At 40.9% G+C, this 24,887-nt stretch overlaps 1 long non-coding RNA gene across 1 annotated transcript in view; it reads left to right on the top strand.

The window, feature by feature from the left end:
* Positions 1 to 24,887, top strand: part of LOC135983667 (uncharacterized) — a 92,582-nt gene that overhangs the window by 30,773 nt on the left and 36,922 nt on the right. The window contains exons 3-4 of the long non-coding RNA XR_010601391.1: positions 13,000 to 13,106; positions 14,319 to 15,535. This is a non-coding gene — a long non-coding RNA (uncharacterized LOC135983667). The remainder of the gene's footprint in view (positions 1 to 12,999; positions 13,107 to 14,318; positions 15,536 to 24,887) is intronic.

Raw genomic sequence — 24,887 nt, 5'->3', positions numbered from 1 at the left:
CTATAGTCAATCTTCAAAGGAAATTATCTGCTCTTTGTAATGTGTCTAAATGTATGCAGAGGGGTCACAAACACGTGTGAACACACAGACAGAGCCAAACTCTGCCCTGGTTAAATCTATTGCCTTCAGTAGTATTCCATCAGCATTTGATTTGGCCCAGTGTCTCTATCTTGATTGAATTTCATGAACATTTATTATAACTGACCAGGCATGAAGATACATAGTACACTACTTCATCCTTTTCTATCAGGCTGTTTAATCTATATCCTCAGGCAATATGTCTTCCTCTTTCGCAGAAAGAATGATAAAATGAGAACAAATATCCCATCATATGGGCACCATCTCTCCCTCAGTCAGAGAAAAGAGTTCCTACTTCCTTGCCTAGTGCAAACAGCCTGATTCTTTAAACATCCAGGATCCAGAATGATGTGTCTAGAGTTAGACTAATGTCACTCCAAGGAAGTAAAACCATCCTTTGTAATCTGCACTGGCTTTCAGGCCCATTCAGAACTGGCTTTACTTTTTTCAAAACTTTCTATTAGCTTCTTTTGCCCAGCTTCTGTCTCTCTCAGGTCCATCTGCTCCCCTCCCATTCACTTTACTTTTCTGTGCCACTTCCTCATGACTCCTGAGAGGTACAGGTGGCTGGGCTGAGGGTCACACTTTCACTTCTGTTTCTGTATTCTTTAGAACTGTTTCACTTTCTTCTAGCATCCCAATAAGTCACTTCCTCCTTCTAAAACTCTCCGTAGAAGCTTCTTCTTTCATTTGATTTAGTTTGAGACTAAATCTCATAGTATAGCACTTCATATTTTATGAAGGAAATTCAAAATCAATGGCATTGTATCATGGTCTTACAGAGCACATTGTTCAAGTTCTCTGCCTAGCACTTCTGATACTGTAATGATGTAGAGAACAATCTAATTGCTACCTCTCCCCCTGCATATTATTTTTTTGTTTGACATAGTTCTTTGCCATTGTTATATAACACTTTTCTGCCTGCCTCTCTTCCTTCTTACAATGGGGTAGTGTTTTGGATTTGGCCCTGGAAGTGATCCTGAATTAGGAAATGAATCAACAGGCGGGCAGCGATCGATCCAGTGGAGGGCTATTTATCGCATCTAGTAGATGTGATAAATTGACCACTGAGTGCTCTCCCATCGACTCCGGTACTCCACCAGAATGAGAAGCATAAGTGGAGTCAACAGGAGAGCGTTAGCTATCAACTTACCGCAGTGAAGACACCATGGTAAGTAGATCTAAGTGCATTGACTTCAGCTATGCTATTCACGTAGCTGAAGTTGCGTATCTTAGATCGATCCCGCGCATAGACAAGCCCTATATGAGCTATTTCAGCATACACCATGTCATGCTGCTAAGTAAGATGATTGGAGTCCATCATATGCACGGCCTGTAAAAAGGCCACAATTGAAGGAAAACTCCCCTTGTCAGTCTGTCAGAGTATGGGTGTGAGCAGGTACCTTTCCCAACCTGCTCTGAAACAAAGTCAGCATTAGCTTTTTTTTCTTGAAAAATTCCCATTCTTGGTAGCCGATGGTGGGAACACTTATTAGGAGAACCAGAAGCATCTGAAGCTCTGTGTTGTCCTATCCTGCAAGCCTCGACCACATAGGAATTAGAGTGCTGGAGCTGCTAGCATGTTGTCTACAGTAGCACTTCCCCCATTGATACCAAAATGGAACTGCACCAATGGTAGCATCAGGGAAATTGTAAGGGGAAAAGGGTCATGTAGACAAAGCCACCATGTAAGGTCAAGCCTCATCCCCTTGCTGAGATTTGCCTTTATTAGCAAAGTGATTGATAACAAAATTCAGTTCAAGTCTTCTCCTCAGGCTTTGCTGCTCTTAGAGTTACTACTTCAGGTCTACTCAGCCCACACCCTGACCTACATCCTTTATCTCTAGAGAACCACTTCCACCTCCATTTGTCTGGGTGAGATAATGAACCACCACTTTCACTTAACCCTCTCCCAGCAGGATAAACTGTGGCTAACAAGGGGGTGCATTTTTAGGAAAATGCTGCCAAGCTGTTACAATCCATTTGTTCACATTAAAGGTGTGATGCAAAACTCATCTGTTGACTTTGGGCTTTGTCTACACTGGAAAGTTTTACCAGTAATACAGGTTTAGTTATACTGGTATTACCCACAGCTTCTGGTACACACTCTGTGATGACTGTGTGTGCCTTCCTGCTTATTGCTTCCTGTTCCTGCTTGTTCCTGGTTCCTGCTGCCTAAACTCAGTGTTCCCTTGTGTGTGTGTGTGTGTGTGTGTGTAGTGTTGGGTACGTGAAGTTACTCAGGGCCTGCTGCTACATATCTGCCATTTGGACTGTTATATTTTGTTCAGACTGTAGCTGACTTAACTGGTTCATGGTTATTATATGTGTTGATTGACCATCCACTTGTGTGCCCTGCTTCGAATTCCTTGTGTTTTGGATTGCTGTTCTGGGGTGCATCAGAGCATAACACATGCACATTCCAGCACAAGTGTCTTTTTTCTGGTTTAGCTTAAACTTCTTCCCAAGTGAGATAAGATAAACCAAAAAAAGGCACTCTTTTCCTGGAGCTAGGGTGTCCACATGGGGAATTATACCAGTATAGGTATCTCTGTTAAATGGAAAGGATTATGGAAGACAATTTGATTGGGGGTAGACAGTGATTTCGAATTCCTCTTTATGTATGCTGGTTGCTGTAATACTCTAGTTGTTGTGATTAGGTTGATGAGATTTTAGAAGTGCATACAGTAATTAAAACATATTGGTTGAGGACTGAGTGTTGGAACTTGTTACTAAGTGTATTTTTTTTTAATTAAATGGGCTCAGAGGCTTGTATAATATGCCCATGTCTTCTAAATTAAGATATAATAATAATACTAGTAATGTATGGCCAGATTCCCAGCTGGTGTAAATTAGCATAGCTTCAGATTTACACCCCCTGAGACTCATAATATGCAAACATAATTTTTAAACTAACTTCTGGCTTCCATTTGGGAACCCAGGTGAAGACAGAGAACGTTGGAATGGTGTGGGAGTAGCAATGAGACACCATATGGGCCCTCATTAGCATGGTGTCATGGATTTTGAATGACTTTCTTACATTTTTGTCATGTGCCACTTGATATAGCTGTTGAGAGGTGTGAGCCTTAGACTCTCTTAAATTACATCAGCAAGCAATTTCCATAATTCCACAACTTTTATTAATCCTTTTCTGCTCTGGAAGGAATTGCATTTGTGTATAATATATTCTGGGTTTAGCACCAAATTGAGATCTCAGATTGTGATTCATCATAATGACATTTTAGCTTTATAAAAGAGGGCTGTCCACCAGGGTCCATGATACATAAATAGCACTGGAAGCTTACCGGATTTGTAGGAATGATACATCAAAGAAAGGAGGTGAGTGATGCTTTACATATTAAGTCAGTTCCAAGCAGCATGTATTTCACCCAAGTCCCAATCAAAATTCTTTAGAATCAATTGTTGTAGAATGACTGCCAGGAAGTAATAGATCTCTGACATTTGGGAACTGTTCATAAATCAGATGCCCCCCAAGTTGGTGACTCTTTCAAGTAGATGATTTACCCTTTATGAGATGATAAATCTGAGGGCTCAGAAAACAGTCTTGAGTGATTTTTAATTTTGATTGGTTAGCAATCAAATTAAATGAGGTATAATCTGCTACTAAGAAGTAGAATTTATATCTGGCTTAGTATCCCAACCTGACTGAACTCCAAATCAAATGTATGCTGTTCTTGAATTTTGCTAACACAACTGGTAGGGATTTATTATTTCCTTTTTAACCCCTTAAACAACAATAAGTTTAGTGAGGGGAAACCTCCCCCCCCCCACTAATGCAGCATTGAGGCTAAGATTCTACATTCATACATATCAGGGAATTCATTATCACAGTTGCTACAGCAACTGTAACTTGGACACATAGCATATATAGAAAGGCACAGCATGTACAGTAGCACAAAGTACTGCAATGTGGGGTAGAGATTTGGAATTAAGAGCTCCTGAAGTCTAATTCATTTTCTGTGTATGAATTACTATGGACTTGATCGTTCATCATTGAAGGCAATGGGAATTTTGCCATTGGATTGTATGGGAGCAGGATCAGACCTTTTACGACTTTGAGCAAATCACTTATGACTTAATTCTGCAAAGATTTATGCATGTGTTTATCTTTAAGCATATGAGTTGTCCCATTGGCTCCAGTGGGACTGCTCCAGTGTTTAAAGCTAAGCACATGCAGAAATCTTGTAGGTTCAAGGCCATAACCTGTATGTAGCTCAGTTTTCTTATCTGTATAATGGAAACAATTATACTTGCTTACCTTAGGGAAATTGTGAGGCTTAAAGGGTTTAGAGGAGGTAAAGTGCTAAGTATTCTTACTGTTACATATGTGTATGAGAACTGAACTATGGTTGTATGAGATCCATAACCTTGAATTTCCTCACATTTTGTGCATATAAAATTTTAGCTGTAATATGACTCTTTCCATGTAAATATATAAAAATATTCCTTGAGGCTGAACCTGTCTGACAAAAGGCATTACAAAGTCCTTTAAAATAACTAGACCATTAAGTGACAATGTTTTACAGGTAATTGTAGGAAGAACTCTTAGGGATGTAAAAAATCCAGACTGGCTTTGCTTTAAACAGGAATACCTCAAAATTCAGGTGCTACATTTGATTTCTTATCAATTTAGCCCTTATTTTACTTACTAGTTTGCATTTTGATTTACATTTAAAAATCACAAGCTGTCCATGGAAACCTACCTATATCAGTGTGAATATTTAAATTGTACTTGCTAAGAGGTTTAGTTCTTGAGTGATAAATTGGTAGAGCCTAGGAACTGGCATGGAGGGTGGGCGGAAGGTTCACTTAGGCCTTGGTCTGGTTTCATTTCTCTGACAATGTGAAAGGTTAAACACTCCAGTAATGCAGCTGGGCAGCTGTGAAATACTTCACTGTGTTGATTGGGCAATATCCCAGATAGAACAAACAGACAAGTACAGCAGTGGGTCTGCAGATTCACCACTTACTGCATTCCTTAGGCCAGTGCCGTAACAAGGGCGAGGTGAGTGAGGCACTTGCCTCGGGTGCACAAAGCTGAGGGGCGCAGAAAAAGACAAATTAAGTTTTTTAATTCTTATTATTTTATGAAAAATTATAATCACATAATATGCACATTGTGTCATGACAAATGTACAATGTAAATGGAAAATAAATAGAATACACCCTACAGTAATTATAAAGCATTGATTCTCAAACTGTGGGTCGCGACCCGGTTATGTGGGGGGTAGCGAGCCCCAACCCCGGCATGCGGCTGCAAGTTGCGAGCCCCAACCCCTGCACTGGGCTGTGAGCCCGACCGTGATGCATGACTGCGAGCCCTGACCCCTGTGTGGAGCTGCGGGACTACGAGCCCCAACCCAGGTGTGCGGTTGTGAGCTGCGAGCCCCGACCCTGACCCCTGTGTGGAGCAGCGGGGCTACGAGCCCCGACCCCGACCTGTGGCTGTGAGCCCCGACCCTAGTGTGCAGCTGCGAGGCAAGCCCCAACCCCGACCCCTGCTCCGGGCTGCGAGCCCCAACCCTGACCCCCACAGTTCATGATGCACTGTGATGCACACCTTATATGTATTAGTTGATTTTGTACGCGGATCTTATGTTTGAAATCAATAAACATTCTACGATCATTATTATTCTTGTTATTTACGTATGTTTCTTTTTTTTACAAAGTAACTACTATGAAATTATATGGAGGGGGGAGGGCACAATTTTATATTCTTGCCTCGGGTGCAACAATAGCTAGTTACGGCTCTGCCTTAGGCTAACCACTTTCTTGAGTGGGGTCCCATCCCTCGGAGTATGAGAATGGTTTCAAGTTTTATAGCACTTACAAGGCTTCTTGTGTGTGTGTGTGTGTGTGTGTGTGTGTGTGTGTGTGTGTGTGTGTGTGCACGCGCAGTTCTTGCTTCTTCCCTATCTGGTGGTTTTACAGGAGAAGCCCAACTTTCTTTCTGAAAGATGGTATGCTACATCCTGCAATCATAATACCATGGGGAGTGGGGGAGGGATTCTCCCTACCTCTTTCACGCTTTGATCTGAGAACCATTAGTTTACTCTTAATTTATAGCCATCATGTGTCTAGGTCCTCCAGTGACCTGTTGACAGAGCTGATGCCAAAACTGATTTTTTTTGATTGGGAGAAGATAAAGCTCAATATGAGCCTTTCTTAGATAACCAGGAATGTCATAGTTTGAGGATGTACAAAGGATGCAATTTTTTTTCTGACTTCACAAGAGATAGCATGAAAGCAGTAGCCACACGTAGCACTTACATGGAGAATTCTTCATAATGATATTAATAACAAAGATTTTATCACTTATCAGGGATAATACAACATGTCTTAAAATGTGAGATTATCTGTTCCATTGCTCTCAGTTACTGTTTAATTTACAGGCTGAAAATCATTTGCCCATCACCAGTAACTTTGGACACTCTGCAATGGCTTTGATGGTCCATGCTAAATCACAGAAATGTAAATATCCTGAACTGTACACTCAAAAGACTGTAGACCTATGTGAAATGTTTGCAATGAAATCCTAAACCACAAGAAAATCCCCTGGTTCCAGGTTTGGTTCCAAACTCAAATCTTGGTCCAGGTCTGTCAAAAGGTTTGTTAAATTCATGAACTTTTTGAGAAAACCAGAGCCCAGTTTCAAATGAATTATCCCTCATTTTACAGATTGGCACAGTGAGGTTAAGTGACTTACTTGAAGTCATGCAGGAAATCTGCAACAAAGCAAGGAATTGAATCCAAATCTTCTGAATCCTAGTCCTGTGCCTTAACCACAGCCACCTAGTGGTTGCAATATACTAGTGCCTGGAGACCTCAAACAAACTTGAGAATCCTTTGTGATAGGCACTGTAAGGAACCATGGGTCTAAAACCAAATATTCCAGAGCCTTAGGTGACTGACATCTTCACATTGCCACTGGGGAGCCAGGTGAAGCAGCATCCAACAGTTACTGGAGGGTTAGCCACTACAGGAAGTACCACCCAAAGAGCCCAGAGTGATAGAATACTGCTGCCGCCTGATTAGTCCACACCAACTATTTAAACCAGGAAGTTTCCCCAGGGTTCTGTCTGCAGTAGCAGTAGCAAGCCAGTGTCTGCAGGGGTGCTGGCACAATTTGTATAGTGGGGGTCCTCAGCGCCTTTGAACCAAACTATAAACCCTGTATATGATGGAAACAACTTCAAGCCAGGGGGTGCGGTAGCACCCCTAGTTCCAGCACCTCTGGCTGTCTGAGCAATACGGCAGACACTGGCTTGCTACTACTACAGATTCTGTCTTGCTCTGAACTCCTGCCTTTGACCATGGCCCAGCTTGACCTTGTCTGCTGACTCAGCCTGGTAACTAGGCCTGACTCCTGCCTTTGACCCTGGACCAACAGACATTACTGGGCTAGCCACCTACACCCCAGTCATTAAGGCACTGTACAAACAGCTAGTAAGAGATGATTCCCTTATCCAAAGAGATTGCAATATAACTTTAGATAAGATGTAACAAATGGATGTGACAAATGGAAAAAAATTAAGGGAATGGGTGAGGGGGAGAAGAAGTGATAAGAAACATGGCTATATAGGTGTTAGACTCACAGCCTTTCAGGCCAGAAGTGACCATTGGGATTATCTAGTCTCATCTCTTGCACATTGCAGGCCACAGAACCTCAGTCACGCACTCCTGAAATAGACCCATAAGCTCTGGCTGAGGTACTGAAGTCCTCAAATCATGACTGGGACAGACCCGGACCAGTGGGGTACAGGAGTCTGGTCGAGGGCAAATATACTGGTCACTGGATGAGTAGTTTTCTGTTCCCTGAGTGACCAGAGCAGGGGCTGCACTAGAGTAATCAGGAACCTGCTAGAACCAGTTAAGGCAGGCAGGCTAATTAGGACACATAGAGCCAATTAAGAAGAAGCTGCTAGAATCAATTAAGGCAGGCTAATCAGGGCACCTGGGTATTAAAAGGAACTCACTTCAGTTTGTGGTGTGAGTGTGAGGAGCTGGGAGCAAGAGGTGCAAGGAGGTGAGAGTGAGAGGGTGTGCTCCTGGAGGACTGAGGAGCACAAGCGTTATCAGACACCAGGAGGAAGGTCCTGTGGTGAGAATAAGGAAGATGTTTGGAGGAGGCCATGGGGAAGTAGCCCAGGGAGTTGTAGCTGTCATGCAGCTGTTACAGGAGGCACTATAGACAGCTGCAGTCCACAGGGCCTGGACTGGAACCTGACATAGAGGGCGGGCCCGGGTTCCCCCCAAACCTCCCAATTGACCTGGACTGTGGGTTCTTCCAGAGGGGAAGGTCTCTGGGCTGTTCCCCAACCCACATGGTGAATCTCCGAGGCAAGAAAATCTGCTGATAAGCGCAGGACCTACCAAGATATAGGAGGAACTTTGTCACATGACTTAAAGATGTCAAATTACAGAGAATCCACCATTTACTCTAGTTCAAACTAGCAAGTGACCTGTGTCCACGCTGCAGAGGAAGGTGGAAAACCCTAGGGTCTCTGCCAAGCTGACCTGGGAGAAAATTACTTTCTAGTCCCAAATATGGCCATCAGTTAAACCTTGAACATGTGGGCAAGACCCACCAGCCAGACATTTGGGAAAGAATTCACTGTAGTATCTCTAAGCCTTTCCCATCTAGTGTTCGATCTCCAGCTGTTGGAGATATTTGCTACTAGCAGTTGCAGATGGGCTACATGCCATTGTAGGCAATCTCATCATACTATTGCCTCCATAAACTTATCAAGCTCAGTAAGCTTATCAAGCTTTTTTTTTTTTTTTTTGCCTCCACTAGTCCCCTTGGAAGGCTGTTCCAGAATTTCACTCCTCTGATGGTTAGACACCTTAGCCTAATTTCAATGTTAGCAGGCTTTCAGTCCAAATTATTTTTTTAAAAGATATTAATATTTCTTTATTTATGATATAAATAATCACTACTAGACATCTGCCTAGCCTTTATTATTTGGCGGGTTTTCCATAAGTGTCATGGTAGAAGTCAATCTTGAAGGGATTTGAATGACAGGAGAATGATTGTATGGAGAAGGGCATTCCGTGCATAAGGGGTGGCATGAAAAAAAGGCATGTGTAAGGGAAGTGGGGAAACAGGTGACAGAGATTGGCATTATTGGCAAAGCAGAGGAGACTGGGAGGGCAAAGACATGATAAGATACAAAAGTGAATAGGAAGGGAGCAATGATGAGTAGCCTTAAAGCTGCAACAATTTTCTGTAACATCAGATGTTCCTTGCATATGTTAACACATCAGAGTGTTGCTGAAACTAAGAAAGTTGTTGATTAATATCCAAAACAACAAGGGATGTGACAGGCTCCTAGGAAAACATATTAGTATACATGAAAGGCAGAATCTAGAGCCCGTTACTTATACTTGATTAGTCAAAAAGCAGATATTTTTACATCTTATTGGATTTTTTCCCCCACTCCTTGAACTCAGACAAGAATGCCATAAAATGGATATAAAAATTGCACATAGTCAAGATAAACAAAATTCTGTTCAATTAGAGGGAGGAAAAGAAATAGGGTTGCATAGGAGAACGAGTTGAAGAATGAACCATCTTTTTAAAGCACCTTATTTTTTAACCTACTTTTTTATGGAAAAATCTTAACATTTGATAACTTTCCCCATAAAATACAAAACTGTATATTTTTGTTCCATACTCCTCCACACCATCTCAAGAAATTGGCCAACTGACATGATAAGCAGAGGAAGTAATGATGAAGTGGTGAGATTGCTGAATTTTCCACACTATTTCTTTATAATATGTATGCACAAACATATGCAGACCAAGTCTAGAGCCACTTCCTGTGGTTGTCTGTTGGGCTGACTGTTTTTCTTTTTCTTTTTTTTTAAATGCATGTCAGGGAAATGAGACTGTAGTTCTGGAAAATAAACCACACACATGGCGCAAAAAAAAAAAAGTGGTGAAGTTTACATTCAACTGCATATACTTTTAGTTGGCTTTCATGACAGTCATGAATGTACGTCTGAGGGCAGAATTTAATAGTGTTTGCCAGTGATTGTTGCCACAATTGATTTGGCCAAAGCTATCACAGAGATATGAAAATTTTACACATTGTGTTTATATCTGTAGGCCAGATTCTGCCACTCCTAGGCCTTGGCTACACTTACCGGCAAGTTCGACGGCTGGAAATCGAACTTCTGGGTTCGACTTATCGCGTCTAGTCTGGACGCGATAAGTCGAACCCGGAAGTGCTCGCCGTCGACTGCGGTACTCCAGCTCGCCGAGAGGAGTACCGCGGAGTCGACGGGGGAGCCTGCCTGCCGAGTGTGGACCAAGGTAAGTTTGAACTAATTCGAAATAAGGTACTTCGAACTTCAGCTACGTTATTCACGTAGCTGAAGTTGCGTACCTTAGTTCGAATTAGGGGGGGTAGTGTAGACCAAGCCCTACTGATGCTGAGTTGTACGTTATTCCAAGATGACAGAATCTAGCCGTATGGTTGTTCATCTTTCCATGATAGAGAGGAATGATTTAGGTTAGGCAGCTGCAGAAATTCACCAAGCACTGAAATTGTCCAGCAATTTTGTTTGCCATGGGATATTTAACTTGATTAGCACTACAGTATTTAATTCAGCTCTAATTAAAACTGCAACTTGTTCACACTGTCACACAATTTACAAGACAAATTGCTATGTGCATCCTAGTCATTTAGATAATGTCTTTCTGCATTTCTTGTAATAGTTTTATGTTCATTGCAAAATCCCTATCACGGTGCAAGCAATGGAGATTTTTAGGTGGTTTAATATTTCATCTGGATAATTTTACCTTTTGGTAAAGGAATCAATTAAGTTATGGACAATCAATGGCAAATCTATTTTTTTAAACTAAAACCAACATATAAACCTTATCTAGGAGAATTCAGAAACAAGATAATCCCATGCTATGTAGATACAATTGGATTTAGTAACACTCTCTTCCAGTATATTCTTGATAGGTTATTTGCAGGAGCCATTCCACTGTTACTCACCTCTTCTAACTTTTACAACAACAACAAAAATCAATTGGGTCAGAAATGGTGCTTAAATGCTATGATGATAGATGCGTTAGAAATATCTTACATAGAAATGACTCATGCTTAACCTTAGCCTAAAGGTGATACTTGTTTGAGGGAAAGCGTGAACTAAATCAAGCAGATTGTTTTTCTTGTTTGTTTTTTGTTTTTGTTTATTTTAATTTCTGGTTCATTTTTTTTAAATGAGAAACTGAAATGGGATTTTTTTTTTATTTTTCCATAAAAAAGCTAGAAATTTCAGTTAGAATTTTTTGGGAAAAAAATTCATTTGTTTTGACAATTTTCACAGAAAATACCATGTTTTTGCCCAGCTCTACTAATGACCACACCACAGGATTTACATCCGATCTATTTTAGCCTAGTGTTCAAGGTTGAATGAGGGCTAAGGGTCACACTCAACAACTTCAAAATTTTTTAAGCTGTTGTTATACAGTTTTGACCCCAAGGTAGCTGAAATCTTGCAAGATCAGTGATGATCTAGGGGATGGTAAGTTACTGCACCTGTTTGTAACATGCGTTTTACTTCCCCTTCAGGCCTGGTCAGCTCTGCTGGCCAGTGTGATGCGGACAGGCTCTAGGCTTTCCCCTCTCCCAACCCAGATGCTAGGCAGACCCTGCTCTGTTTCCCTCTCCCCACAACCAGGCAAGTCCTGGGAAGCTGCACATGAGGGTGGCGATTGCCTTGTGTCCCCTTACTTCCCTGTGCAGCCATGTGAGACTACATGTGAGTTAGTCTGGCTCACTGGGGTAGGCAGTGTTACAGAGGTAAATAATTTCAGTAGTGGAACTTGGTGTTAATACTTTTGTCACATAGCTTCATCCTAATTATACATTAAGTTATACGTTAATTATATATTAAGTTGCTATTTGTTAACTGTTGTGATATTGACTTCAAAATTATGATAACATGGGTGATTATGAAGCTCCGAGGTAGCATAACTTAAATAAAAATGATGGTTTTATGACAATGTGAGTGGTTTGTAGTAAAATCCCGGGAACTTTGTGGGTGGATGTGAATGAGTGAAACTTTCCATTTCCCTTGTAGTGGTGATCTCCATTGTTTTTCATCCTACAGCAGTGGTTCCCAAACTGGGGTTTCGCAAAATGTTATGGGGGGTTCTTGGGGGGAAAAATTCCCTAATGGTGGACAGAGCTGTCCCTAGGGACCCCAGGCAGCATGGGGCCAGCAGTCTGATGCCCCTGGACTTCCAAGAGCTAAGCAGATCAAAGCAAGCATATCTATCACACTGAGGAGATTTAAACTTCAAGACTCTTTATAAGAAATGGAAAGGGAGGTGGATATTTTTTGCTGTTTTTAAAATTAAATAGGCAGCTAGCATTGTTTTTAAAATTATTATGAAGAACAAGTTTAAGCTTTGTTTGTTTGCCTGGACTGCTCAAGACCTGAATGCTCATGTAAGAGGAACTCTTTGAGTTGGCTTCTTAAATACCTTTATGCTGTTTCACATCTGATACTCCTTGATGAAACATAGGAGTCTTGTCTTATAACAGGCTTATTCAAAGTAATACAAGCTAAGAAAGTGACATATTGGAAGAGTGTTGCCATTTTCATAATGTAATAAATACTGTGATGATTATTAATAAATGGTGTGTAATAAGCATGTCATAAAAACAAATTTTATATTTCCAAGATCACTGCTTTTATAATTTATACTCAGGTAAAGGAGAAAATCCCTGGAAATCATTTTTAGGAGGAGGTTCACGAGACTGGACATTTTAGTGAAAGGGATTCACAGGTTGTTAAAGTTTGGGAACCACTGCACTACAGAATGCAGTGACATTCTCATGCTCCCATGGAAGGTGTTGTTTATTATTTGTATTGCAGTAACACCGAGCGGCTACTGTTGGTTCTGATGGACATTGATTTCTGCACAAGTTTTCAAGCCACCCTTTCCCTGCACACGAAGTTGAACACTGTCTTTTCATCTTCAGGTAATCTAATAATAGCATTATTGGAAGAAAAAATATGGTTTGCTCTTTCTCCTTTAGCCTTATATATAAGTCAACATTTTTAATCTGTGACCTGATGGGTGGCCCTCAAAATATTTGAACTAAGAAAGGACTGGATTTTGATCTCAATTATGCTATTGTAATTTTTTTTAAAATCAATGGAGTTACTCTGCATTTACACCAGTGTATCTGAGATCAGAATCCAGCCCCTAAGCATACAAATGCAGGAATCTTATCAGTGTCAAATATATGCATGCATATTTACAGAAATGCTTATTGTACCCAGCGTGAAATATGGGCCAGGAATTTAGGGCAAGAATCTTTCATCTGCATTCACATTGAGGTGGGCCTTATTTTAAGGGTGTGCCTACATATAGAGCTGGGGGTGTGATTCCCAGCTCCAGGAGACACACTCTCATGAGCCATTGCCTGTGCTACCATGGTTACCCTACTACTTTTAGTGCGCTGGCTTGATAAGAGCTTGCACAAGTATTTCTCCTCAAGCTAAGAATCACACACCTACCTCCAAGTGTAGATATACCTTAAGAATAGTCCCACTGAAGTGAATGCAACTACTTGATATGTGACTCAATAAAAGGCTGGTGTCAGGGTTCCCTCCCCACTCTGAACTCTGGGATACAGGTATGGGGACCCGTATGAAAGATCCCCTAAGCTTATTTCTGTCAGCTTAGGTTAAAAACTTCCCCAAAGCACAAATCCTTTGCTTGTCCTAGGACAGTATTGCTGCCACCACCAAGTGATTTAGACAAAGATTCAGGAAAAGGACCACTTGGGGAAGATATTTTGGGGAAATAGGAACTCCAAGTCCCTTCAGCCCCTTTCCTGGGGAGGCTTGAGAATAATATACTAACCAATAGGTTAACAAAGTGAGCACAGACTAACCCCTTTGGTTTTTAGGACACTAAAAATCAATCTGGTTCTTAAAAGAAGACTTTATTATAAAGAAAGTAAAAGAATCACACCTGCAAAATCAGAATGGACTGTAACTTTACAGAGTAATAAAAAGATTTAAAACACAGAGGATTCCCCTCTAGGCTCAACTTTAAAGTTACAAAAACAGGAATAAACCTCTCTCTTAGCATAGGGAAAATTCACAAGCTAAACCAAAAGATAACCTAACACATTTCCTTGCTATTACTTACAATTTCTGTAATTTTAGATGTATTATTTCAGGATCCTTTTAGGAGCTGGTTTACCTGCTTGGTCGGTCTGTCTCTCTCTCTCTCTCTCTCTCTCTCTCTGTCCCGAGAGGAAACCAACAAAGAGAGCAGAAACAAAATCTCGACTCCCCCTACTCCAGATTGAAAGTATCTTCTTTCCCCATTGGTCCTTCTGATCAGGTGCCAACTAGGATAATTGAACTGATTAAACCCTTACAGGTAAGTGACTCTGTACCTCTGGCCAGGAGGGATTTTATGTTACTGCATACATAAAGGTTGTTACCCTTCCCTTTATTTCTGACAACTGGCAAGACAGTTCTGTAATTAAAGGGGTTTTTAGTTTAGACTATTCTAAAGTCTTCTTTGTAGATTAATGTAGTCAGTGAAAGAAAATGTTTGCTTCACTTTAGTTTGTGTCATTTTATTGTGAAAGTCTGTAAAACACAGATCAAGAAGAAGTGTTGGTCCTTAATGGCTTCAATTCACCTGATTTTGGTTTACTCTGACAAATCAGGGTCAGAATCAAGACAGGGAAATCTATGTGCATCAGCTAAAAGCTAATTTGTTTCAGGCTTGTGTAGCCTTTTGCATCTCTCCATTATTTACTGCTCTCTCCAATAACAAAGTACCTTTCACTGTTTATTGGGAAATTGCACCTCAAAATATTACATCATTTAATAGAGGGAAAGGGAAGGCAGGAAGATACTTTTATCTATAGCACCCACATAATAAAACACTAAATGTTGCTGAAGTTTAATTTTTCTTTAAAAATGTTTAAAATACATTTTACAGTCAAAACGCTAATGCAAAATTATAATGGTAAAGGGCTGAAGATTTCTGGCCGTGTTGCAGTAAGTGCTCAGTCTTGCAAAGTGCTAAACAGTGGAAGTGGAGGGCACTCAGAGGTGCTCAAGAGTGTGCATTCTTCTTACAACAAGAATGTTTCAGGAATGCTAATACTCTCGTATTTCAGCCTAATGTTAAAATTAAAATAGCCACACATCAAAATGTTATGAAAGCTGCTCCTATCAGTTTCTGGAAACAGTAATTTGATTCTGCAATATAGTGTTTTAGCAAGTCAAGACAATTTTAATCCACAAAAGATTAAAGGATGTATTTTCAACTGTGCTTCAGCTTGACTTCATTTATGTGGACACTAATATGCACCTTCAACATTTCGGGTTTGTTCGAAAGCTGCTGACTGAAGGCCTTTGTGTAGCTGTGGAACAGGTATGACATGGGCAACAGCTGCACATGCACACCTGTGCCTCTACCCTGACTCTTCTCAGTTGAGAGGATAGTTCCTTCTCCATGCCCATTCAGTCCCTGGCTGTTCTGTTGAGACTAATGCCGTAGGGTGCCCATTAGTGCCATAATAAACTTGTAAAGGCTTTCTTCTTTTTGGTGTCCGTGATCTGACATGAAAGTTGTTGGTGAATGTCAGTGTGGTTATTTTCTGTTTTGTTGCAATGCCAGGAATAATGGAGTAGAGCTACATTACAGGGGAAAATAAGGCAAAAAAAAAAAAAGAAGTGAGTGGCTGATTTTTCCAGTCATAGGTGGGGAAAATCAAGATTTTTAATGAAGAAACACACTTTATATCTATAACCATATTCAGGAAGATTCTTTTGGGTGTGGTATAACTAAAGAATATAATATAGATGTGTGATGGGTTCCCTGGGGTACAACCTGTAACTGGGGTACCACTGTGCCCCCTTAACTCTCCAGCCTGGGCTGTCTCTCACAATGCTTTGCTAGAGGCAAGCAGCAAACCCCTTCAGGCATTATCATGGAGTACAATAGCATGTGGAGCCCTACACCCAGCTAGTTTGCATGAATGCTCCAGGAGCCACTCACAAATCACACAAAGAAAGGCACCAGCAAATCTTCGAAGCCCCCAGCCTTGCACCCCAGAACTGTGCCATCTTGCCCTGGTCAGAAGCCTGACCAGTGTAAGTTCATTACCAGTCTGCCCCTCCTTCGATGTGGAGAGGACACACGCCAGCCTATGTAAGCAGAGTTGAGTTTCCCAAGCACTTCAACCAAAACACACTGGTTTAGGTAAAATACAAAACAGATTTATTAACTACAGAAAGATAGATTTGAAGTGATTATAAGTGGTAGGCATAAAAGATCAGAGATAGATACCTCAGAATAAAAAGTAAGCATGCAATCTAAATCCTGAACCTTATTAGACTGAGCAATATTTGGATCAAGCAGTTTTTCTCACCCCTCTGGATGTTACAGGTAGATTACGGTCCTTAATACACAGGCTTTCTCTTTAAGCCTGGGACCAGTCTCCTGAGTTGAAGTCTTTGTCTTCTCAGCGTTCTTGTTGCTGCCAGTGCAGGTGCGGGGAGGAGAAAGATGCCCTTATGATGCCACTGTCCCTTTTTTTATACTCTATGTCCCTCGAAAGAAACTAGCCCAGGCATGCCTGGTGGGCCTTGCTGAGTCACGGGGTTGAGCAATCCCCATTGTACGGTACTTCTCTTACAGAATTGTAAATCCCTGTTTACATCTCCTCTGCTGATTTATGGTTATTTAATGCCCACCTTGGTGTGAATCACCTCCTTTGTTGTCACTGGAGAACTAGCAATGGATGACTCCCAAACTTATAACATATTTCAATAACAACCATACAGCAAAATCTCATAACTGTATACACACTAACAATATATGTAATTTGACAGAACAGTGGGTTTCAGCAGATCATGACCTTTCCTATGATATCTTACATGGCATGCTTCCTATGAAATATCACAACCATATATAAATGATGAATATGGGGGTTACAGGGTGCTACTTTGAGGTCTGGTGTGTCACAAGATGTTAAAGTAGAGGTCCAGAACCAGAAGAATTGAGAGCAGAGGAAATGAAAAGCAGACACAAGGTTGGCTGGACACACAATAAAGAGAACAATGAGAGCAGAAGAGCTGAAACTAGCTAACTATTATGAAAATTCATGGCATGTTTAATAGTTAAATTTCCTGTTTTCCAAAAGCAGGAATGAGCCAATCATTCCTTAGCCTCTGCCACACATGATGCAAAGTCTGTTTTGTAATGTTTACATCCAATTGATCTGTCTTTTTGGCAATCTTAGTTCTTGTTTGTACAGTGGGCAGATGCCGAAAGAGTAAGAATATCCCAAGACTAATGACCAACTGGAAAATATCACCTGTTTAGTTAGTTTCTAATACTCTGTATTCTTTTGCTAGTATATATTTCCCAGTAGTGAAAGAAAATGCAGATCATATTATAACCGATTCTTCTGTGGAGAAACTTAACTTTTGTCCAGTATCTGTAATGAAGAAAGAATTTTGGTTATCAGTCTTGAAGCAGGCTATGTCACTGAGTACCATGCACAAACATTTGGCATGAAGAGCATAGAGTTAAAGAGACCATGGGCCAAAATCTTATCTCGACTTCAGTGGAGCTACATACATTTACATCAGCTGAGGATATGGCTCAATCTTTTGAGGTTAAAACTGACAAAAATAATTCAAATGCTGAATTTGAACATTTTAGCCAGGAAACTGTCAGGTTTTTTAAATGAGATTATCTTTGTCAACCAAACTTGTAGAGTTGATGAAATGTATTTAGACTTCTGTAAGAGAGACAAAGTGGGTGCGGTAATATCTTTTACTGGACCAACTTCTGTTAGTGAAAGAGACAAGGTTTTGAATGACACAGAGCTGTGTCTCTCACCAACAGGAGTTGGTCCAATAAAAGATATTACTTCACTCACCTTATCCCTCTAATGTCCTGGGATTGACATGGCTACAACAAAACTGCATTATACTTCTGTAAGGCATTTGACTTGGTATCACACAACATTTTTTATTAAGAAGCTAGAACAATACAAAATCAACATGATACTTGTTAAATAGATTAAAAACTGCCTAATAGGTGTGGTAATGGAATTTTAACTGGAAAATTACCATTAAGTGGGTGTGTTCTAGTGGTTCAGAGAGAGGTTATTGGCCCTATGCTATTTAATATGTTTATCAATTACTTGGAAGAAACATAAAATCATTACTGATAATTTGAAGATGATACAAAGATTGGGCAACGGGTAAATAATGACAAGGACAAGGCACTGATACAGCATGATTTAGATCACTCTGAAAGCTGGTCACAGCCAAACAATGTGCATTTCAATACAGAGAATGTAAGGCCATGCATCTAGGAATGAAAAAGATAGGCCATACTTACAGGATGGGGAGGACTGTATCCTGCAAAGTAATGACTCTGAAAAAGATTTGGGAGTCATGGTGGATAATCAGCTGAACATGAGCTCCTGGTATGATGATGTGGCTAAAAGGGCTAATGTGATCCTTGGATGTATGAACAGGGGACTCTCAAGTAGAAACAAGGAGAGGTTATATTACCTCTGTTTTTGGCATCGGTGCGACTGCTACTGGAATACCGTGTCCAGTTCCAGCCCCCACTATTCAATAACAAGATTGAAAGAGTGGAGGGGGTAACTAAAGGACTGGAAAACATGCCTTGTGGTGAGAGACTCATGGAACTCAATCTATTTTGCTTAACAAAGAGAAGATTAAAGGGTGACTTGATTACAGTCTATGAGTATCTACACGAGGAACAGAAATTTGGTAAGAGGGATCTTCAGACTAGCAGACAAAAGGATTACATGCTCCAGTGACTGGAAGCTGAAACTAGACAAATCCAGATTAGAAATAAGGCATAGATTTTTAACAATGAGGGTAATTAATCATAACCCAGGCTTACTCTGGTATAACTCCACTGATTTCAGAGTTACACCACTGGAGGGTAAACAGAGGTGAACCAGGCCACAAATCATTTTTAAAAGGAAACTAAATTTTCTGCTTACCATGGTGGTGACCTCTGTTTTCACTGTAGATTCCAAACACAGCAAAGAGGACAAATACTAGCATGGAAAAGAGAATGGTTGCCATTTCCAGCCCAGCATATGTATAGCCCATAGGATAGGCTTCCCAATGCTCTCTGTTGAAAAAGGAAAAGGGGGAAATGTTCTTTGTAGTATTGTACTTTTATTATATTGTATTTTTATATATACCGGACTCCCCATTTAAAAATGAGGTTATCAGGCAATGGTATCCAAATTCCTGTACTTATTTCCAATTCTAAATGAAAGAAATATTGCCATATCTTAGATATCATCTGCACACCAGCTGGGTAGATGCTATAGCCTGTGTTTTGCAGGAGGTCAGACTAGATGATCAGAATAGTCCCTTCTGGCCTTAGACTCTATGACTCTCTAATTTACACTCTCAGTCACAAAAAAGATAAGCAGCTAACTGACTAAGAATATTAATAGCCTCAAACTCTGCTGGTCTAACTTGATGTGATGATGATGAATTTCACCCAAAAAGAAATCCAAGTCCCCTCCTCTCTCACCCCATTGGTTCTACCACAGCCAGGGTTGGTAGCAAACCATATGGAGTAATGGAAGCAGTAGGACAGGTAGCTAACTTTTGCCACATCCCTGGGCCTCTACTAAGCCGTATTCTTACTTACAGTGTTAGTTGTAAGAAAGTGTCAGTGGAAAAAGGGCAAGGAAAAAAAACCTGGACTTTAGCTTCAGATGGCAAGCTCGTACCAGTTTTAAACTCCTAGTCTTTCATATCTGTCTGTCTTCTGTCTGTCCAGGTTCTTATATGGTTCCCACAATATATATAAGCAATGCACTCAGTACTGAATCAAATGTATAAACAGATTATCTTGTTGCCGAGAACCAATGTTCTGATAAATAGAGCACTACACAGAAGTAAACAGGTTTACAGGCTGACTAGGATTTGTCATGGAGATTGTGTTGAGAATTAAGGCATTTAGAATACCCTATGTCACTTTAATTACCCTATGTGATGGAGTGTCTGTACTGCATCCTCAACTGAACCATGAAAAGTCCATCCACTGTCTTAAGCATCTAGTCTTGAGAGAGGCTGACAGCTGTGGCCCATTAGGCAGTTGAAAGGTGGATCAGACAACTATGCCTAGTTAACAGGGAAACCATAGAAAGCTACATTTTTCAATGGGCTAATAAAGTGGTTCTAGGAAAGGAATAGCAGAACTTAGCTTCCTTCCATCCATACAGACAGGAGAGCATGAAAGCCTGGGAAAGGGACCAACACTCACTACTTTATTCACCATCTACCTGACATAGGGATGACTGGGACTATATGGTATTCCTACTGAAAGGATGTTTCCTCTTGTTTTAGTGAAGCCGCCCCAGTAAAAAGGGAACAGTGAGAGAATAAATGTCTCCCAGGAGGCAAACAGCCAAAAGGGTGCTTAAATTGTGTTTATTTCCTCTTGATTTCCTTTCCTACCCTGGCATAAAAGTATTGAAAGAGTGATCCTATTAGAACTAGTGTCAAGCAGTGGGATATATCTAACCATACTGAATGTAGGGTGCCCATTGTTATCACAGAAGTAGACAAAATGGCAGATTGATAGTAGCAGCAACTACTACTGCAGCAACAGGTAACCTGATAACACCTGATTATAGCACAACTGCAGCAATGGTGCCAGAACTGCCTGCAGTAGATGAGAGCTGTGTTCTATCTTTGAACCTGCGGGCCATCCTGGCTTCAGATGATTGTTCTAGAATGAAAATTCTCCTCATTGGGCAGAGCCCTTATGTAGGCTGGTGGTTCCCTCGCCAGTCCAGGAAGAACTCAGCACCACACCCAAGTCAGTTTCAGGCCCTTCCCTCAGGGCACAGTTTATTAACTCAAACACAAAACTTAGGCAAATTGTCAAAACAGAGGCATTCCTCTGCCCACCATGGGCTACAGTTCTCAGAGGCTTTCCCCCTTATTCTCTCAGTGCTGACAGAACAATACACCTTTTCCCTTCAATTCTCCTGCTTCTACTGTAAGGAGCCTGTCTCACTTCTGCTCACTGAGCTATAATAGCCCTTTATAGGGCTATGACCTCCTCCCAGCTGGGTCTGATACACTGGTCTACAATTTTTGAGACGTCGTCTGCTTCAGAGATAAAATGTGCTATTTATTATGTATTTTGATGTGCTGAATTCAAATATGACAATTAAAATGACTGATTGGCTACTGTTTCTAAGATATTTAAGTTTTTACATTTTATGTCTATGTATATTGTGTAGATAGAGTTTTAAACATAAATTGTAAACCTAGGTCTTTTCATGTGCTTATGGTTGCTTTACATGATAATATTTCACCTGTCCTGTTTATGTAACACTTTAAAAATCAGCAAAAGGGTTATATAAATAAAATTTATTATGAAACAAAAGGCAAAAAACTATTATGTACATAGTTTAGTCCTATTCAGTGTCTACTCGGCGCTTCTTAGCTTGTCTCTTGTATTCATTAAATGGAGCATCTTTTGTCACTGTCCAGCAATAGTCTGCAAGCATTGATGGGCTCCATATGCCCTGATAGCGTTTCTCCATTGTTGCAATGTCCTGGTGAAATCGCTCGCTGTGCTCGTCGCTCACTGCTCTGCAGTTCGGTGGAAAAAAATCTAGATGAGAGTGCAAAAAATGTATCTTTAGTGACATGTTGCAACCAAGGCTTTTGTATGCCTTGAGGAGGTTTTCCACCAACAACCTGTAGTTGTCTGCCTTGTTGTTTCCAAGAAAATTTATTGCCACTAACTGGAAGGCTTTCCATGCCGTCTTTTCTTTGCCATGCAGTGCATGGTCAAATGCATCATCTCGAAGAAGTTCACAAATCTGAGGACCAACAAAGACACCTTCCTTTATCTTAGCTTCACTTAACCTTGGAAATTTTCCACGGAGGTACTTGAAAGCTGCTTGTGTTTTGTCAATGGCCTTGACAAAGTTCTTCATCAGACCCAGCTTGATGTGTAAGGGTGGTAACAAAATCTTCCTTGATTGAACAAGTGGTGGATGCTGAACACTTTTCCTCCCAGGCTCCAATGACTGTCGGAGTGGCCAATCTTTCTTGATGTAGTGGGAATCTCTTGCACGACTATCCCATTCGCAGAGAAAACAGCAGTACTTTGTGTATCCAGTCTGCAGACCAAGCAAGAGAGCAACAACCTTCAAATCGCCACAAAGCTGCCACTGATGTTGGTCATAGTTTATGCACCTCAAAAGTTGTTTCATGTTGTCATAGGTTTCCTTCATATGGACTGCATGACCAACTGGAATTGATGGCAAAACTTTGCCGTTAGGCAGTAAAACAGCTTTAAGACTCGTCTTCGATGAATCAGTGAACAGTTTCCACTCATCTGGATCGTGAACGATGTTGAGGGCTGCCATCACACCATCGATGTTGTTGCAGGCTACAAGATCACCTTCCATGAAGAAGAATGGGACAAGATCCTTTTGACGGTCACGGAACATGGAAACCCTAACATCACCTGCCAGGAGATTCCACTGCTGTAGTCTGAAGCCAAACAGCTCTGCCTTACTCTTGGGTAGTTCCAAATCCCTGACAAGGTCATTCAGTTCACCTTGTGTTATGAGGTGTGGTTCAGAGGAGGAGGATGGGAGAAAATGTGGGTCCTGTGACATTGATGGTTCAGGACCAGAAGTTTCATCCTCTTCCTCTTCCTCTTCCTCGTCTGACTCAAGTGAGAATGATTCTGGTGCATCAGGAACTGGCAGTCCTTCTCCGTGGTGTACTGGGCGTATAGCTGATGGAATGTTTGGATAATGCACAGTCCACTTTTTCTTCTTTGACACACCTTTCCCTACTGGAGGCACCATGCAGATGTAACAATTGCTGGTATGATCAGTTGGCTCTCTCTAAATCATTGGCACTGCAAAAGGCATAGATTTCCTTTTCCTGTTCAACCACTGGCAAAGATTTGTTGCACAAGTGTTGCAGCATATGTGTGGGGCCCACCTCTTGTCCTGATCTCCAATTTTGCAGCCAAAATAAAGGTGATAGGCTTTCTTAACCATTGTGGTTAGACTGCACTTTTGTGATGCAAAAGTCACTTCACCACAAACATAGCAGAAGTTATCTGTACTGTTCACACAAGTACGAGGCATCTCTGTTCACTTTGGCTAAACAGAAATGTGTCCCTTTGCAAAATCAAACACTGACAAATAAGAGAGCACGACACTGTATGATTTCTAGAGCTGATATAGGGCAATTTGTTCAGCAGAGTGATGTAATCTTCGTTCTGATTGCATCACCCATGACTTCTAGGAATAACATGATGCAATTCATATCATGTATGACGCAATACCAGCTTCAGATTGCATCATTCATTGTTTTGCCTAAAAAGCAAGTACTGTCCAAACCCAGTCATAGATTTATTCATAGATCCAGTCAAAGATGTATTTTAGTCATTTCTTGTTTAAATTGAGATCCCTTCCCTTTATAACTCACTTATCCTCCGCCATTCCCAAGTCAAGGGTCGTATATACTGACCCAATAGCATATCTTGAAAACTAGAGCCAATCAACAATTTTAAGCATCATTTTCATTCTCAGTGACCCAGAATTAGTAAAGTTTGACTACATTTATTTCAGAAGCATTTTGGCTGTAGAGCAGTGTAATCAAACAGGGCTGGCTGGATCCAGATCCCCTAGATCTTAGAGACAGACCGTCCTATTACATCTGGGCTGTTGAGTAGCAGTCATGTAGCCTCTTTGTGGTTGCAATTCCAAAACCTGCAATTCCATCTTCTTCAGTAACCGCGGAGATGGTGATGGTGTCAAAGGTTGGACTATTTCTGATCCCCGTGAATGTCAGGTGCCCACGTTCAGCATGGAAGCAGACAATTGTCCAGAGGTTTTAGAAACCTGTATACATTCTGCTAACTCATTGTGGCAGGTGGAGTCAAAAAGGAAGTGCAAGTGGGCTGTTTGCACACAGAGAGAGCTGTAACAGAGAGATTGGAAACTCCAGCTTGGGTAGGCTGAGGTTATATTGTATTGTGTTTCTGAGTAACACATAAAAGCAAATCCCAGGAAGGTGGTGCATTTGGACAGTAACTCAGGGCCTGCATGCTCTCATGAAGATGGTAGAGACTCCTGTTCATTCCTTTCAGTGTAGTATTCCACAGCAGATTATGGTTCATTCTCAGGCATATCACGTTCCATAGGGATGCCTTCATAGATTCAGCTGACAAATATATCTACATCCTCTTGCAATTTGATCAGCAGACTAGTGGTCAGCTTCTGAGACCTGATGTTCAGAACTCAAGCTGAGTGCTTGTGTGTGATTAAGTGGAAATGAGATCGTTGATTCAGAAGTTCCAATTATTCACAAGAAAATAAGTTTTTAAAAGCCTCTCAAGAAAGAGGTGGTGCTGAGAAAAAGGGAATGAAGCAGAACTAAGGGAGTTCAGGGTGGGGATGAAAGAACCACATCAGGTCATTGCTCATGCTACCCTTTCCCCTCCCACTCCTGTATTATTGTTTCCTTGCTTGTAAGAAAACATCATGTTTGGTTTTCCTACAAGACTTAAACATCTCAAGAAAAAGAAGGTAAAAATAGCAGAAACCATGAAGCACAACAAAGGAGGGAGTTTAAGGTGCTCAGCCCTTTAGAGGATTGGGCCTTTACTACATATCAGAGTTCTATTCGCAAATATACTTCAAACTATATACATTGTT

This window comes from Chrysemys picta, chromosome 5 (genome assembly GCF_011386835.1).
Source record: "Chrysemys picta bellii isolate R12L10 chromosome 5, ASM1138683v2, whole genome shotgun sequence".
Classification (NCBI taxonomy): Eukaryota; Metazoa; Chordata; order Testudines; family Emydidae; genus Chrysemys; species Chrysemys picta.
The sequence above is the reverse complement of the archived record's forward strand: the minus strand, read 5'-3'. Positions and strand labels throughout refer to the sequence as shown.